Raw genomic sequence first — 16,356 nt, 5'->3', positions numbered from 1 at the left:
ACCCAGCCGGCATGCGAGGAGCCTGGCAAGAGAAGTGCCAGTGGGCTGGCTGCTTTCTGGGGGCAGGGCCTGTGCTGGGGCACACAGACAACCCTGCCACTGAGCAATGGCACAGTGCTTCAGGGACTAGCCCTTGGAGGTGGTGGCTGCATCCTAAAGCCCCTCCTGCAGAGCATCGGCTGCCTTCCAGGATCCTGCCTGGTACCCTGGAAGCAGAGCTCCGATCTCGGCCCAGCAGCGCCCCCGGCTGCCTCACGGGTTCCTCTAGTCGCTCTTTCCTCAGAAAACCTGCCAGCGGGCAGAGGCTGAGAACAGGCCAGCTCCTCTGCAGCCAGAACCAGGACTCCTGAAGGTCCCACACGCCCTCGAGTTCCCAGAACCGGACTGGTTTCCCACCCCCCCAGCCAGGAAATCACCCCTCCCAACACGCTGGTGCTATTTCTGTGGATCACACTATAACTCTGTCCCATTGCCATCTCTGTAGCTGCTGTTAGCGAGAGCCCTGTGCCGCCAGGGCTGTACTGAGATGCAGTGCCGCCAGCATGCAGGCGGCTTCTGAAGGCTGACAGCCGCTGTTATTTCAGCTCCAAATGAACTGTACGTCCCTGGAGAAGGCTGAGCCCCAGACTGATGGAAGATGCGGGGGGAGAGAAAAAGGATTTTCAGGCTTCAGAGAGAGAGCGAGAGCAGAAGGCACGGAGGCTGCATTGGTGTAGTCAGCTGCATGCCGCCACAAAAGCACATGGGGCACAAGACATGGGGATGGGTCCTTGCCCTCCATGAAGGTGGCATTTCCTTGGGGCCTGGTGTTAGCCACGCAAAGGGAGGCTGTGAAACTGGAGCAGAATCAGAATGGAGTCTTTGACGGCCTAGCAAAGCACAGTCTGCTCCACTTCACAAAGAGAAGGTGAAGAGGTGAGTTGATTGAGGTCTATAAATACCCATACAGGGAGGAGGCATCTGGCAGCAGGGGACTCTGTAATCTAGCAGACAAAGGCCGAACAAGATCTGACGGCTGGGAGCTGAAATGAGACCAGTTCAGATGGAAACCAGGCGCACAATTTTATCAGGGAGAGAGATTAACTACTTGGGCATGGACAGGGGGCAAGGGCTGGAGAGGGGTTCTCTGTTACATGGAGCCTTGGCATCACAGCTGTATAATCTCTGTCCAGAGGCTGCTGACCTGTTTGTGAGTTGGGGCGTCTCTGGTCTGTCCAGACTAGAGGATTACAGGGGCCTTTCTGACCCTGTTAATATTTAGAATTTCTCTGTCTTCAGTTTCTTGAGCTTGGAGCCAGGCAGGGAGATCTTGAGATGCATGAGAAAGCAGAAGCCCAGCTTATTCCAACCCACTGGTGTGTAACATCTAGGACCAGCAGGCCGGAAAATGTCGGTTTAAAAACTGCATGGTAGAAGCAGAGAGAAATACCTGAGGCTTCCCCAGCTTACAGATACAAACCTACATGAAACACCAGGACTGCAGACTCAAGTACTGAAGTGCAGGGGAATGCCCCTTCAGCCTTAATTCAGCCATTTGAGTGTGTGCATTGTGATGCAGTCTCTAATTACATGGTTGCATACTGCTTTTCCCAAGGGACCCTGCCTCATTCACTGCAGGATGCCTGCTGAATGAACAGCTGTTCAATACTCTGCCTTCTCCGGGTGGTTCAATGTGTGGCACCCCCCCACCCCTTATTTCCTGCATGCCATGAGAACAGACTTATTAATTTTCCTCATGGGTTATTTTCCTATGGCACAGCTCACTGTACTATCTGAGCACTTCACAGACAGTAATTAATCTTCACAGCACCCCGGGGAGGTGAGGAGATGTTGTTATTCCCATTTTACAGAGGGGGAAACATAAAGTCAAAAGGACATGCTAATTCTGGGGGCCCCATTTGAGATGCTTGGGAGATGATTTTTCAGGCTGCTTAGCATCACAAAGCATACCCTACAAGCCCAGCTTCCATTGACTCCTATTGCAGGTTACAGTGCTCATATCAGGACCCCAGAATTAAGCAGCACACAGGAACTCTGGGCCAGGTCATGTCTCCAGGTCATACATGAACTGCCTTTACCATGAGACCGTCATTTCTTTTCCTACCACACCATGTCCAGCAAACGAGGCAGGGAACTCCCAGGCCAGGTGTGTTAAGTACTTGGCCCATGGAGCTACATCATCCAGTGTGTGGAGCTCCTGGAGGGTCTGGTAATTCAGGGGTAGGGTGAACAGGGACAGGGCCTGTCACCAAATCCCAGTAAAAGAGTCCCACTGCAGATGCATGTTGGTAGCAAGGGGGAAAGTGACAACTGTGTTAACTTCCATGGCTATTTGAGACAACTCACCCCACTACTGCTCACCCCACTGCTAGAGGTAGGTCCAGATCCAGTCTATGAGAAACCCCCATGTTCAAGACCCAGCCTGGGTTGGCAAAGAGGTGACACTGGGTGAGTTTGACACCCCTGCCATAGATGATAGTCTTTCTCACAGTCCAGTGTGAGCCTTGATGAGGCAAGGGTTCTGCGGGAAAAATTGTATGTGCCCATGTAATTAACACCTGCATCAAATGCACTTCCACAAGAGAGCTAAATGTCATCTCCTGACTTTTGGGCAATCTACTTTATAGCTTTAATAAAGTTATTTTAGACAGAGAAAGAGAGAGAGAGAGAGTGTATGATGCTGACACCCAAACGGGTCTTTCAGCAGGACTGGAAACTAGTTTAGATCCATTGTGCAGACTTCTGCCACTTGAGCTCATGCAGTAACTGATAGCAGGAGCAAGTTGTCATCCTCCGTGTGGATCAACACTCTCCTGACACATTGCCAGTGGGTGACAGGGCTCCTTGCTGACAATGGACGAATGGTGGGAGTCAGCAGTCTTTGAATCAATGCCAGGCTCTGGAGAGAAGCATGCTCTGGAGGGCACAGACTTCCACCATATCTTCTCCATCCTGTCCCTTCCCACCTCTGCCTCCATGTCCTAATCCAGTCTTCATTGCCTATCCAGTCCCAGTGTCTGATCTTTGGGCTTCTCATCCCAGTCTCATCACCTGCCTCCCTAGGCTCTTTCTCAGGGATGCCATCTGAATCTCTCCCCCCTGACACCTGGTCCCAGTGTCCTTGCCTAGATAGGACCAGTCTTTCCCTCACATCTGATTTACCTCTTCCCTTGCCCTGGTCTCCAGTGGGTTCATCCCCAACCTCTTCCTCCCACTGACTCCTAGTCCTAATCTCTCCCTGGATTTATCCTGTACCAGTCCTCTTCCCTGCATCCTTGTCTAAGGCTCTTTGTCCATCTTTGTCCAATTGTTCCCCTGCACCCTGAGTCCCCTTCCCTCTTACCATCCTCTGTTCCCTATCCTACCTCTTCCCTTTCTCCAACTTCTTAGCCAGCCAATCTCAATCTTTTGTCCTCCCTTCTAAATCTATGTCTGATATGGATAGCAGGGTTAGAATGATGTTGTATCCATGATGGTCCAGGAATTATGTGAGGCAAAAAAAGAGATAAAACTAAGAGCTGGCATTTTCCAAGGAGTGTCTGAAGTCTAACCAGGGCTGCCTTGAGTCTGAAAAGGATGTGAACAACTGGTTTATACATGAACGACGCGTGCTCCTGGCAGCTGGGGGGGCATGGAGGTGGGAGCACAGCAGTGGTGAGCAGGGAGCTCCCGCAAACACCACTGGCGCTACCATTAATAAGATCATCAACATCTTTTTAACATTGCAAAGCAACATATTTTCCCCTACCCTCATTCTCCAAAAAGGTTGAACTGTTTTGGCTGAAATTTTCACCAAAAAATAAAAAAATCAACCTGGGACAGACACCTGGCATTAACCCCAAAGGTTAATTCACATGTTGAGAAATGCTATAAGACAGGGCTTACAGTTCAATATGGTTGTGCTCTGTCAATCCCAGTGCTCATATGGGTCCCCACATCACAAAGGCACACCCATACACATGTGCGCACACATGTACATAAAATTATACTGTCATATGCTCATATACCCATATATGCATGCATATATGCATGTCTACACTCACACTCCCTGCAGGGCCAGGTGGCTTGCATGCTTTGAGGAAGGGACAGTGCATCTTGGTTGGAGGCTGAGAGAGGCATATGGATGGGGCAAGGGTCTGGATGAGTCTGGTTGGCAGCTGGAAATGAAGTCACAGGAGGAAGTATTATGTAAAGGAGATCTCATAACTTGTGGGGGGCAGCGTTTTTGGCAGGGGTACCACAGATTAGCATCCCCCCCAGTACCACTTTGATCCTTTTTCTTTGCCCAGTCTGCTGCTCTGCTTTCTGTTCCCTTCCCTGTGCTCTCTGCCTGGTTCAATGCTTTGCTTTGTGCTCCTTTCTCCCCACCCTACCTGCTACTGTGCTGCCCTGTCTCATCTCCAATCTGCCACATGCTGAAGCTGCCCTTGACACTCTTGACACTTGTGGCACCTGACTGGGGCAGGCTCCCTCTGTGATCAGTGGATGCAGTACCCAGCCCAGCAGCACCCCCAGCTGGCCTCAGGGCACTACTGACACACAAAAAATGAATGGTCATAGCAGCAGAGCAGGCTTCAGGCCCATCTTATACAGGGGTGGGGCCCTGGGACCCACGTGATGGCAGCAGTGCTGGTCTGTGTCATTGCAGCATTTTTCATTGCCAGTAAATTATGAACACAAAGGGAGCAGGGAAAACACGGCCCTGCCAGCCTCCATTCAAGGGACATGGGGAGTGTGCGACCCCACAACTCCCCGTGTACAGGAAACAGGGAGAGTGCAGCCCCATGGCCCCTGTGCAAAGGGAGAGTGGGATCCACAGGCTCCTTGGATCCTATGCTTATCTGACAGCATCTGCCGCTGGATTGCAGTCAGACGGAGCTCTGTGCACTGATGGATATTTGCCACCGCTGTTGTGAGCCCTGGGGACTGTCAGTGAACGAACATGGCTCAGCACTTCTAAGTGAATAAGCACAAGAATTAACATCTAAGACCCACTCCAGGCACCCAGAGGTATTAGTGCTGCCACATTTAAACAAGCTGTACTCCTACTTGCTCAGAGATGAGCCATGACAGTGCAGCCTGGCACAGGGAGGCAGAGCCTGTTTTTGACACACCTGGCATGGTGTGTCCTGGCCCAGAGATCACTTTTGATGATGTGGATGCTTCAAGGATCTGATACCAAGGCTCTGGAAGGCCTGCAGCGTGGCTATCACCCTGTGGTTCGAGAGAAGACAGTGTCTGGACTGTGGAAGCAGGACACTGATTGAAGTCCAGTTAATTGTCAAATGTAGCATCAACTCTGAGGCTGCAGTCGTGTGTGGAACATGCTAGATTAGCTACACAGATCACAAAGCAGCGGTGTCCACACATGCTAACACTGGATCAGCCAGCTGGGTACCAGAACTGCCCCAGCCAGCAATGTGTTGAGCCTTAACTCAGGGCCCTGGATGGATCTGAGATGCCAGCACAGGGATGGCAGCTGGGGGACATGATGTGCTACCATGCAAGGGTGATGCTCATCAGCATGATCCTGACCAAAGAGGAGCAAAATGGTGCTCAGAAAACCCCACCTAGAGAATGCAGCCTGGGTGACTTACCAGCTCTTGTCCCGTGAAGTCACCTTCATGCACAACAAAAAGCAAGGCTGGTGATAAATGTCTGCTCACAAATTCATTTGAGATGGCAGGACAAAAGCATTTGACAGGGCCAGTCAAAGCTTTCAAAGGAAGCCTGTGTGGTCTCTTGCCTGGAACTGAGCTTTTTCTTCAACAGCAGGATGGCAATCCTATTTTCTAGCTGTCTTTCTCTAGGAGTTGTTCTTTGAGGCAGGTCATTCCTGCAGCCTCATCCCTCCCTCTCTGCAGCTTGGTACACCAGCTTTAGCACCAGCTTGGAGGGGGCAGTATGGGGAGGAAGGTGCTAGTCACTGCTTCTGACAACAACTAGGTATAAACATGAGCAAGCTGCTCAATTCCTGTGACCCTCTGCTTGCTACTCTGTATGGTGGGGAGGTGTTTTCATGAGCTGTCATGATAACAGGCCAGTTAATCCTGCCCCAGCCCTTTGAACCAGCAATGAGGGCAATGAGACATGCAGAGGCTGTACATCCTAATGTGTGTGTAACTCCTGGAACACACTCCCAAGAGAGATGGTGGAGTCTCCAATCCAGCTTGGATGCCTCTCTGGATGATGCTTTGGCAGACACAAAGCCAAGTTCTTGAGCTCAGTATGGGGTTCTGGAGGGGGGGGGGGAGTTTTATGACTTGTGCTTTGCAGGAGTTGGATGACCTCATGCTCCCTTCTAGGCTTAAATTTAGGATTTTAGCCTGGGGTGAGCTGCAAGCATTTACTTACACAGTTTACTCTGCAGAGCCAACTGGCATCTCCTCTGCTGTACACTCTCTCACAAATGCCACAAGAGATTGGCTACCCCCAACACAAATGGGAAAGGATAATCAGCAGTATGTCAGGCCCTCAGGCCTACAGCCTGCCCCCTGCAAAACTGCAGAAGCATGCCAGCCTCCACAAACCTTGATGCTTTTGCTTCTAGCTCCTTGGCCAAAGTCAGCTTGGGTTCAGGTTGCCATTAGCCCTGAGATACTTCTCAGGCCTGAGGCAGCAAAGGGATGTGAGGCAGAAGCAGCTCACCCACCCAGTCACCAGGAAGGGCATTACAGAAGTGGAGGGGCACTATGGAGAGATGGAAATCCCTCTCACCCTGGGCTGGGGAGCCATGTTTGGATCTGGACAGTCCTGAGCTCCAACCCACTCCTGCTTTTTGCTAGGCTGCCATAGGCCAACCCATTTGTTTTTGCTCAGCCTTACAGGATATCGGTCATGCCTGTCTCTCTAATAGAGACCTCTGGGGTCTGTCGGCTCCCCCCTGGGGACAGAGATCGATGGCTGCCCAAGCAAGGGAGCATGCCGCTGGGAGGCTGGGAGTGGGGCCAGAGCAGCAAGGGAGCCACAGGGTGATTAATTGAGCTTGTCTTCAAGCCAGCCCGAAGATTTATGGTGCTGCCGCAGCGTGGCAGTGTTTTGGGGCCTCTGCATTCCCTCTACTTGGCCAGCATCTTACTCCCCTGCTGAGGGCACTTTTAAAAACCACGTCAAATGCAAACTACAGTGCTTAAAAGTCTCAGGGAGAAACAGGCAAGTGATGAAGCCAAGGGAGAGGGAACACAGGGGCCTGCGCAGTGGCTCTGTGGTAGAGGCAATGGGACAAGGTCAAGCTGGGAATGCTCATTTCCTGGATCCTAGCAGAGCCCCTGGGACAGAACACATCACTTTCTGGGCTGATGACCGAACAAGGAACAATGGTCTCAAGTTGCAGCAAGGGAAGTTGAGGTCGGGTATTAGGAAAAACTTTCTCAGTAGGAGGGCGGTGAAGCACTGGAACAGCTTAGGTTGGTGGAATCTCCATCTCTGGAGGTTTTTAAGGCCCAGCTTGTCAAATCCCTGGCTGGGATGGTCTAGTTAGAGATGGTCCTGCCTTGAGTTGGGGGTTGGACAAGACCTCCTGAAGTCCCTTCCAACCCTAACTTTCTTTGCTTCTATGACTCCCCTTTGGAAATCTGTTTTAGCACTTGGGCTACCAGCCCTCCTGGCCTGAGATGAAGTGAGGCAGTGTGCAACCCAAGACAGCCACCAAGCACGGGGCCTCCCCCCAGCCATACTCATGTGGAACCCAGACACTGGCTGCTCTGGGCAATTACAGGTAATGCCCATGTCAGCCAGGCCCAGATGCCATGAAGACAGGCCCAGCTGGATTGATGGGAGTGCTGGCATTGTGTCATGTGCCTGCAGCATGGTAACCCTGGGTTACTAAGGGCTTGGGATTTCTCTAGGGTGGGAGAGGGTACTAATTTCCTCTGTCAGTGCGTGGTTGTCTTCAAATAGCCTAGGCTTTTGACCTCCAAAATACCTTCATTGCAAGGCACCTCAGCACCTCACATGCATGGTAGAAGTGCCACTTCCAGGGTCCTCCCACTTGTGCAGTTTGGACAGGGATGGGAGCACAGCCCAGTGGCAGACCCAGGTCCTGGCTGACGTGAGCAACTCAGCATGGCAGTGAGATGGGAGAGCAAGAGCTAGATCTAGATGGGGGGAGGAGGTACCAGAGACCTCAGTGGGGAGGGGGGCACGGCGACTCCTTGCTGTTTGTGTGTATAAAAGCCCTTGGACAAATGTGTCCTGCCCCTCTCTGGTTCCTTACTACAAAATGTCAATAGGAACTACTTTCCCCGCCGGGTGCTTGCTCCATCTGACTGGAGAGCTGCAGCCCATCTGATATTGAGCTGTGCTGTGGCCTCATCCCTGGGCTCTGTTAATGCTGCGGCTCCAGCCAGGTGTGTCAGGTCCCCTGGCTTCCCCTACCTCATCTGCAAGCCGCAGCACATCCCACCAGCCGGGTGGCAGGCGCTTATCTCCATGTCTGCCTTTCTCCTGTTCTTTCATTTCCACTGTTTGCCTATTTTCCCCTTATCACCACAATGTTTATCTCGTCTGCCCGTTCCAATAACAGAAATTGTTGTTATGCTGCCAGCTTCCCGTTCCAGAGACACCTTTGGAGCAGCTCACGTGCTTGCACCGCTGCCCTGGGTGCCTGCTGGGCCATTGTGGGGCTGGCGCAAAGCCCATGGCTGCTCAGGACTGTGTAAGGCCTGAGTAACTAAAGGAGCTGAGACCCCTTCTCTCTGGCTACGTGGCAGAGCTGCTCCGGGGCGGGCAGGACACCTCCTCTCGGGCTGCCCCAGTCCTTTGTGCTGTCGGCTGGGTGCTGTGTCACAGGTGGCAGATTACTGCCGTGGGATGGCAGCGCGTAGGACTCCACAACAGAGCTGTTCCTGGGATTACAGTGGGAATGAGGTCTCACACATTAACCCTTTCCTGGGACGTCCCAGCTAGTAAGGAACCCCAGGAACAGCAGGAAGGTGGAGGGATCTTCCCTGTGCCTTCCCGAGAGGCACAGCCTGCTATTGCTGGCCCCCTGCATAGCAGCGTGGGAGAAAAAAAGGGGGAGGGGGTTGCCACAGGGTGACATGCCAGCTAACAGCATGTTTTCCTATGGGGTCATCGGCCCACTCCCCCATAGAGTCCCCAGGTAACAGTGGGCAAGGTCTTTCCTCACTGCACTGGGAACAGGAAACAGGTCCCAGGCCTCAGCAGCCTGGCCTGGCAGGCAGGTACTGTTTCAAGGCCCCAGCTGCAGCCCCAGTCTCCTCAGGTGTCCTGCTCAGGTGCTGGCCAGGGTCTCGCTGAGATCTCACTCCCAGATGTGGCCTCGAGTAGGCAGCAGGGGGTCCCCCAGCACAGCCAGGGAAATAAATGCCCTCAGAGCACCTGCTCATTGCAGAGCCCCGAGAAAGGAGGGGAAGGGAGTTCTGGTGTCACGGGGCTGATGCTCAGGGAAGTGGAGATGCCTGAGGGCAGGAAAGAAAGATATGGGGGTGCCAAGGCCTAGAGTACCAGGACCTGTAAGGGGACAAGGGAAAGGCTGAGGGGTTTGATAACTAGGGGATGGGGGGAGCTGGGACGGCCTTACTTGGTCCCTACTGTGTGGCACAGTGAAAAAGCCCAGCCCAGAACCTGGCAACTGAGGGAGGTGGGGTGAGGGAAGCTGGAGTCAAGCTCAAGGCAGGCCAGCCAGCATCTCCCAGCTGCACGTGCTACCTACTACTACAGTGACACTGGTGGTGGCCCAAGTCCCTTGTGTGCAGCAGTAGTGGGCAGACCCCCTATCCTGCAGGCCCAGTGCTCGGGCCTTTCACCATCAGCTGAGCAGCTGCAAGTATCCAGCACTGTGCGATAGCACTTCCACTCGCTAAGCAGAAGACAGCCGTAGGTCCTAAGGGGATGCAGCCACAGGGGAGCAGTGCTTGGCCTGGTTGCTATGAAATCACAGTTAATTAACGACTGCCAGCGGCAGCTATGAAACCAAGGCTTGTGTTTCCTCCCTAAGGAACAGCTAAGAAGGCAGCTGAGGGGTTACTGGTGTCACAAAATAGATAGTCTTGCTCTGATCTACCCTGGGTCCCAGCTCTGCCTGGGCTACCACCCTTAGCTGCACTGGCACGGGGAGGAACGCAGAAAGGAGGGATGGGGAAGTTCTTGTTCCTGCCCTGTGGATGTGCTTTGGCCCTGACAGCGTCACCAAGCATTGTTTGGTCCAGACAAGAGTGGTTTTCTTCAGGTCTCATGCCTTTACAGAACAGTACTGCCACGCTCAGTGTCCAGGGCATTAGCACCTTGTATTACACATCAGATGGCATGCAGGGAACAGGAAGCTTCAGGCTTCCTCCACATGCCTGGCCAGCATGTTTCTTGTGCTGATGTCACTAGCTGGATGCAGCCAGCCTCCCAAGGCAGTAGGCCTCATGGCTCAGATCAGCACAGACAGCAATGCTTGTGTAAATAGGGAGCTTAATGGGTTTTAATTAAGATAATTTACCCATCAGCAACTGAACTCAGACCAAGGCTTCTACATCCCCTTGATCAGGCACCAGAAGTGACCTCATGCCTCAGGCCAGATCCCAGTCAGAGCCCTCTCAGCGAAAGGCTCCAGATCCTGTCCCCTCCACAGTAACATCCTCCTACCTCGATGGGATACCTATGTAACCTGACAGCGCCACTGAGGTAGCTGAAGTAATCAACAGGTTGCTCCTTTTGTCAGGCCTGGTAATCCTAGAAATGATTCCTCTATAAGTCCCCACTCCTCAAGGACATCACAAAACTCTCCAGTCTGGTTTGGTGCCTATATTTCCAGTGATTCAAAGGGTGGGGGGGATAGGCCAATTAGCCTGCCCCTAAAGTCCAAGCTAATTATCCCACCCATAGCATTGCCTGGACATTGCTACACTGCTTCTGGTATGAGAAGCAGCCTGCACAAAACTGTGCAGCATACTTGAGGGCATCACCACCTGGCTCAGGAAGTTTACCAGGGATTTAGTCACCTCTGTCAGCAGATAATCCCTCAAATTAAATAGGCCCTAACTAGGAACACAGAGCATTGGCTTGCTCCACTCTATCTTCATTGCTGTCCATATGAGCTGAGTCAGGCCAGCACTGAGTACCTGTTAAAAGTCCTGCCTTAATTAAATGAATCTGCTGATTGGATGTTTATTTGGTTGCATTGCTCACATAGGAAGCTAGTTACCAGCTGCCTCCTGGTAATGAAGGAGCCTCCCCTTTCCTCCCCAATAAGCCATCTTGCTGATCCTCGAAGGATGGGAGGAGGGAGAGAAGATGATGGGTTCCTGGCTGGATGATTTCCAGTAACAGTGAAATCAGCAGCAAGATGAGAAGTAATAAGGTAATCAGTCAAAGTGATGGGCCCATCTCCGAAGCCGAGAGCCACATGACGCTGGATGCATTAGCTTGATGACACCCACTAGTGATGTGCGGCTGAAACATCAAACCAGCCAAGGAGCTACATGTCTTCACTGCGTGGGTTTAGTGGCTGAACATAACAAGGTTAAATGTTCTGCTTGATAGCATTCCTCTGTCTGCCTGGTGCAGAGATGGCAGGATCTGCAAAGGAACAAAGGCAGCAGAGGGGCAGTGGGGGTGAAAACCAGGTCCTGGGTGACATCTGGTGGGAAGACTCCTGTGGCTGGACAGCTGGGGATGATAGAGCGTGCAAGAATGGGGAGGGAATGTCTCTGTCTTTCTTGGGGTTGTTCCATGCCCGGTGCTGAAGCTCTGACCCTCCCTGGACCCTTTGGGGACAGAAGTGTGTAAGGATTCACCACAATAACCAGAGGGGAAGAGAAAGTGGTAAGAAACACACTGACTTCACTTTCAGAGAGGTTAGAAGCCAAAGAATGCATCCAAATTGTGTGTGCATCTGCCCCACTAGGGCAAGCATGGCCATAACCTGGCCCCCACCCCCTCCTGCCTCTGCTCATGACTGAATGGAAAACACGAGGGAGAGGAATCTAAAAAATACCGTTTTCATCCACATTTCCTCCAGATTTAATTTTTCTTTTTTTAGATCTTCCACAAAAAGCTCATCCTGGAAATGTTTTGATTTTCAAAAATGAAAGTCAGTTAAAATGCTGGGTATCTGTTTTGGGGGGTTGAGGAGGGGTTTAAAAAAAAGCAAACCCGGGGATTCTCAAAAATGACAGGTTTCAGCAAAAACATTCATGGTCTACCCTCTTCTCCCCGCAAAAGAGACTCTCTAAATGACTTTATATCATCTGCATCAATTTTCTTCCATGCAGCTCGCCTTCCTTTCCAGATCACTAAGAACTATATTCAACCTCACGTGGCCCAGCCTGGAGCCTTCTGTTTCCCCTGCAGATCTACACTACCATGTCATGTTAACCATTACAGTACACTCTTTGTTTTGCTGCTTAGGTAAGTTGGATCCAAGGCAAAATCTGCCCTATGACCTCTGAGGATCCCTGACAGAGATGTTTCCCAGGCTCTATGAATGTAATACAAGCAAATGCTGTCACGTAGGTCTCTGTCATATTGAATGTAATAGTTTGAATGCTTGTAATAAATACCCATTAGCCAGTTTAGAAAAAAAGGCAAGGTTTATCTTCTTATATAGGCCATTGCTTGTTTCAGCGAACGTGCTGAATGTCTTGGGTTTTGAATTTTATCTCTAGAGGCCTTTAAAACAAAGTTAACCTAAAAGCGACCCTTGGGCAAACTTTCTGAGAGATCAAAAGCCCCTAGGTTTTGGAAAGGGGTTGGCAGGAAGTCACAGCAGTGATGTGGAAAATTTCCCAAAGACGACCCAGGAAAGGAATCTGTTGGGTAAAAGATCCGAGCCCAAATTTGGGAGTAGTGACAGGTTTGGGTAGGAGGGGCCCAAGATGGCAGCTCACCCAATAAAAACTGTAACCTACAGTCCCAATTTGGAGGTAATCTCACTTGCAGAGCACTGAAGGAAGAATCGCAAGTCTAGGCCAGATCAGACTGATCACCTGAACCATCCTCTCCGTGAACAAGAGCTCCTGTTCACACTGAAGCCGCGGAGCGCCCGACTGGGACCAAAGGAAGGGGACTTGTTCCTATCACAGCTGAGACCAACCCTAAAACCATAACTAGAGATTGAAAGTATATCTGGGGATTTGGTTTCTCAGAATTCTAGGATTGTAAGTATACCGTGAGAAATAATAGTATTAATTCCAATTTAACTTTTACTTGTCATTGTAGTTGTTTTTGTAATACTAATTCTTATAGCACTGTTTGGGAAGGATTTCTTAAAGCTAAGCAGTGTTATATGCGTAGCAAGGAATTTTAAAATAAAATTGTGTCGTATATGAATTAAGTGTGCATTCATTGTGAAATCATGCAATCAACCAAATACTCCCCCAGCTGGGCGCATCAAATGAATCAGTAAATTGTGTGGGATCTTTCTGTATTCCATAACCCACTGGAGACGGTCTTTTTCATCCACTGTCATAAGGTGTATCAGGACGCTTTAAGAGGGAACAGGAAGCCCTACTGAAGAAGCCCAGCTTTAGGTAATGAGGGAATATTCCACTAGGAGCTTGAAACCCCAAAAGAGAGAGCAAAGGGAAGTAAACTGGGTGAAGGAGCAATTTGCAGGAAGGAGGCAAATGGGAACCCAAATAAGTTTGCTATCGCTGATCAGGAAGGGGCCATGCTACTGTACTAAGCCAAAGCAAAAGGGGCCCCTTGTACTGCCAAGAGAAGGCCTAAAGGCTTCTGTTTGCTGGCTTATTTGGCTGGTACAATGGGCTGTTTTCTGTATTTAAAGGAGTGGCTGAGGGAGCAAAGGCAGTGCGTAAGGTGGCAGGCTCACTACTCGCTTTCATGGTGATGTGCTTGGAGATTAAGTGAAGTGTACTGATGGGCACTATTCTGCCAGCCAAAAGCAGTCTGTATAATGAAATGTTTTCTTTCCCCATCCCCCCCACTACAAAAAAATGCCAACCTCATTTACACTTGTCATGATGCTTTCTTAATGCTTGAATCAATTTATATTCAGAACAGTTATTGGAGCAGTCACTGAACGATGTATATATGGTTTTTTCATAACTGTGATTTTAAAAAATACCCTCATGAATAGTTTAAAAATAAACACTGGGCTCACATTAAATTCTGCAAAAGGAAACAGCTTTGCAATGCTCAGCTGGTGCTCATTTTTTTTTTTTCTCGCTTCCTTCAGCTGGTCAAGGTACATCAGGGTATGGTCAGTGAGGGCATCTGTTATAGTTGTCCAAAGTCTTCCAGTGTAGGAGTGGACTTCAGGGGGAATCTCTCATTTTACCAGCAGCTCATCACTTTGTTTGAGCCTGAGACTGGTGTCTTTTTTTTCTAGTTCCTTGTCTCTGCCAAAGCCTGTTTTTATTTCATAGATTTCATAGACATAAGGGCTGGAAGGGACCTCGGGAGATCATCGAGTCCAGCCCCCTGCCCAAAGGGCAGGAAGTCAGCTGGGGTCATAGGATCCCAGCAAGATAAGCATCCAATTGACTCCTGAAGGTGTTCAATGTAGATCCAGGTTACATATCTTCCACAGCACCCAAACCAGCTAGAGTCCCCATAGTGGGGATCACAGAAACGTGGTGGGACTCATCGCATGACTGGGCGGTGAGTGTCAAGGGCTATAGGCTATACAGGAGGGACAGGATAGGAAGGAAAGGTGGAGGAGTAGCACTCTACATCAAGGAGGAATATACTTCCTCGTCAATTAGCAAGGGGGTAGAGGGGGGGCACTCTGAGGTGCTCTGGGTTAGAGTAAAAGGCAGTCCAGGGGATAGAGACTTAACGGTGGGAGTCTACTATAGACCTCCCAACCAGGGAGAAGAGCTCGACCAGGAATTCTTAGGTCAGCTCACAGAGGCAGTGAGGGCTAAGGATGTGGTCATAATGGGGGACCTGAACTTCCCAGACATCTGCTGGGAAGAGCAGTCAGCCAAGTCTGACCGCTCACGTCGGTTCTTAGCCAGAGTGCAGGACCTCCATCTAACCCAGGAGGTGCACAGCCCCACCAGGGGAGACGCCTTGTTGGACCTGGTGCTGGCCACGGGTGACGACCTGGTGAGGGGGCTGCGGGTGATGGGCCACCTGGGAGACAGTGATCATCGCTTGCTGGAATTCACCATCCAGCGTAAGGTGGCAAAGGGCTGCAGCAAGGCAACAGCCCTAGACTTTAGGAGGGCTGACTTCAACAAGCTAAGGAGGATCGTTGGGGAAGCGCTGAGGACCCAGAGGGGAAGGGAGCCAGATGTCTAAGGTGAGTGGTTGCTCCTTAAGGAGACGATCCTCCATGCCCAAAGGGAGGTAATCCCAACAAGGGTCAAAGGGAGCAGGAGGGCACATAAACCCCCATGGCTCACTAGGAGCATCCGGGAATGTCTCCTTGCTAAAAGGGAGGCATACACCCAATGGAGGGATGGGGTCATCACCAAGAAGGACTATGTTACAGTCACCCGAGGATGTAGGGGGGCAGTCAGGAAGGCCAAGGCAGAGATGGAGATAGGACTAGCTTCCCGGATTAAGGACAATAAGAAGTCCTTCTTCAAATACATAGGGGGTAAAAAGAGGGTCCCGGGTAATGTGGGGCCCCTGCAGGACACGATGGGCAACTTAGTCGTCATGCCAGATGACAAAGCTAACATATTTAACGATTTCTTTGCCTCTGTCTTCCTAAGTAGGGACCAGTTCAGCCACCTCCCTGCTGGGCCCCCCTCGGGTCCCGGGAGAGACACGCCTGGGCCAGGGGTTAGCGAGGAGTTAGTTAGGGTACTTCTGGAGAGGCTGGACGTGTTCAAGTCCGCTGGTCCGGACGATCTTCACCCTAGGGCTCTACAGGAACTGGCCGAGGTCATTGCGGGACCCCTGGCGCGGCTCTATGAGCACTCGTGGTGCTCTGGTGAGGTGCCGGAGGACTGGAAGAGGGCCAATGTGGTCCCTATCTTCAAAAAGGGAAAAAAAGAGGACCCGGGAAATTACAGGCCAGTTAGTCTTACCTCAATCCCGGGTAAGCTCTTTGAAAAAATTATCCTGGCACACATCCAGGAGGGCCTTGCAGGGGAATGCATGCTCAGGGGCAACCAACATGGGTTCATCAGTGGCAGGTCTTGTCAGACCAACCTGGTGGCCTTTTACGATCAGGTCACCAAATCATTAGACGCAGGGGTTGCTGTGGATGTAGTCTTTCTGGACTTCCGGAAGGCTTTCGACACTGTCTCTCACCCTGTCCTCATCAAAAAGCTGGGAGACTGTGGTGTCGATGCCCACACAGTCAAATGGGTTGCTAACTGGTTGGAGGGCCGCACCCAGAGGGTGGTAGTGGATGGGTTCTTCTCGACCTGGAAGGACGTGGGCAGTGGGGTTCCGCAGGGCTCGGTCCTCGGCCCCGCACTGTTC

The sequence above is a fragment of the Crocodylus siamensis genome, chromosome 15 (genome assembly GCF_052110815.1).
Source record: "Crocodylus siamensis isolate JL-2025a chromosome 15, ASM5211081v1, whole genome shotgun sequence".
Classification (NCBI taxonomy): Eukaryota; Metazoa; Chordata; order Crocodylia; family Crocodylidae; genus Crocodylus; species Crocodylus siamensis.
Note: the sequence above shows the minus strand (reverse complement) of the source record.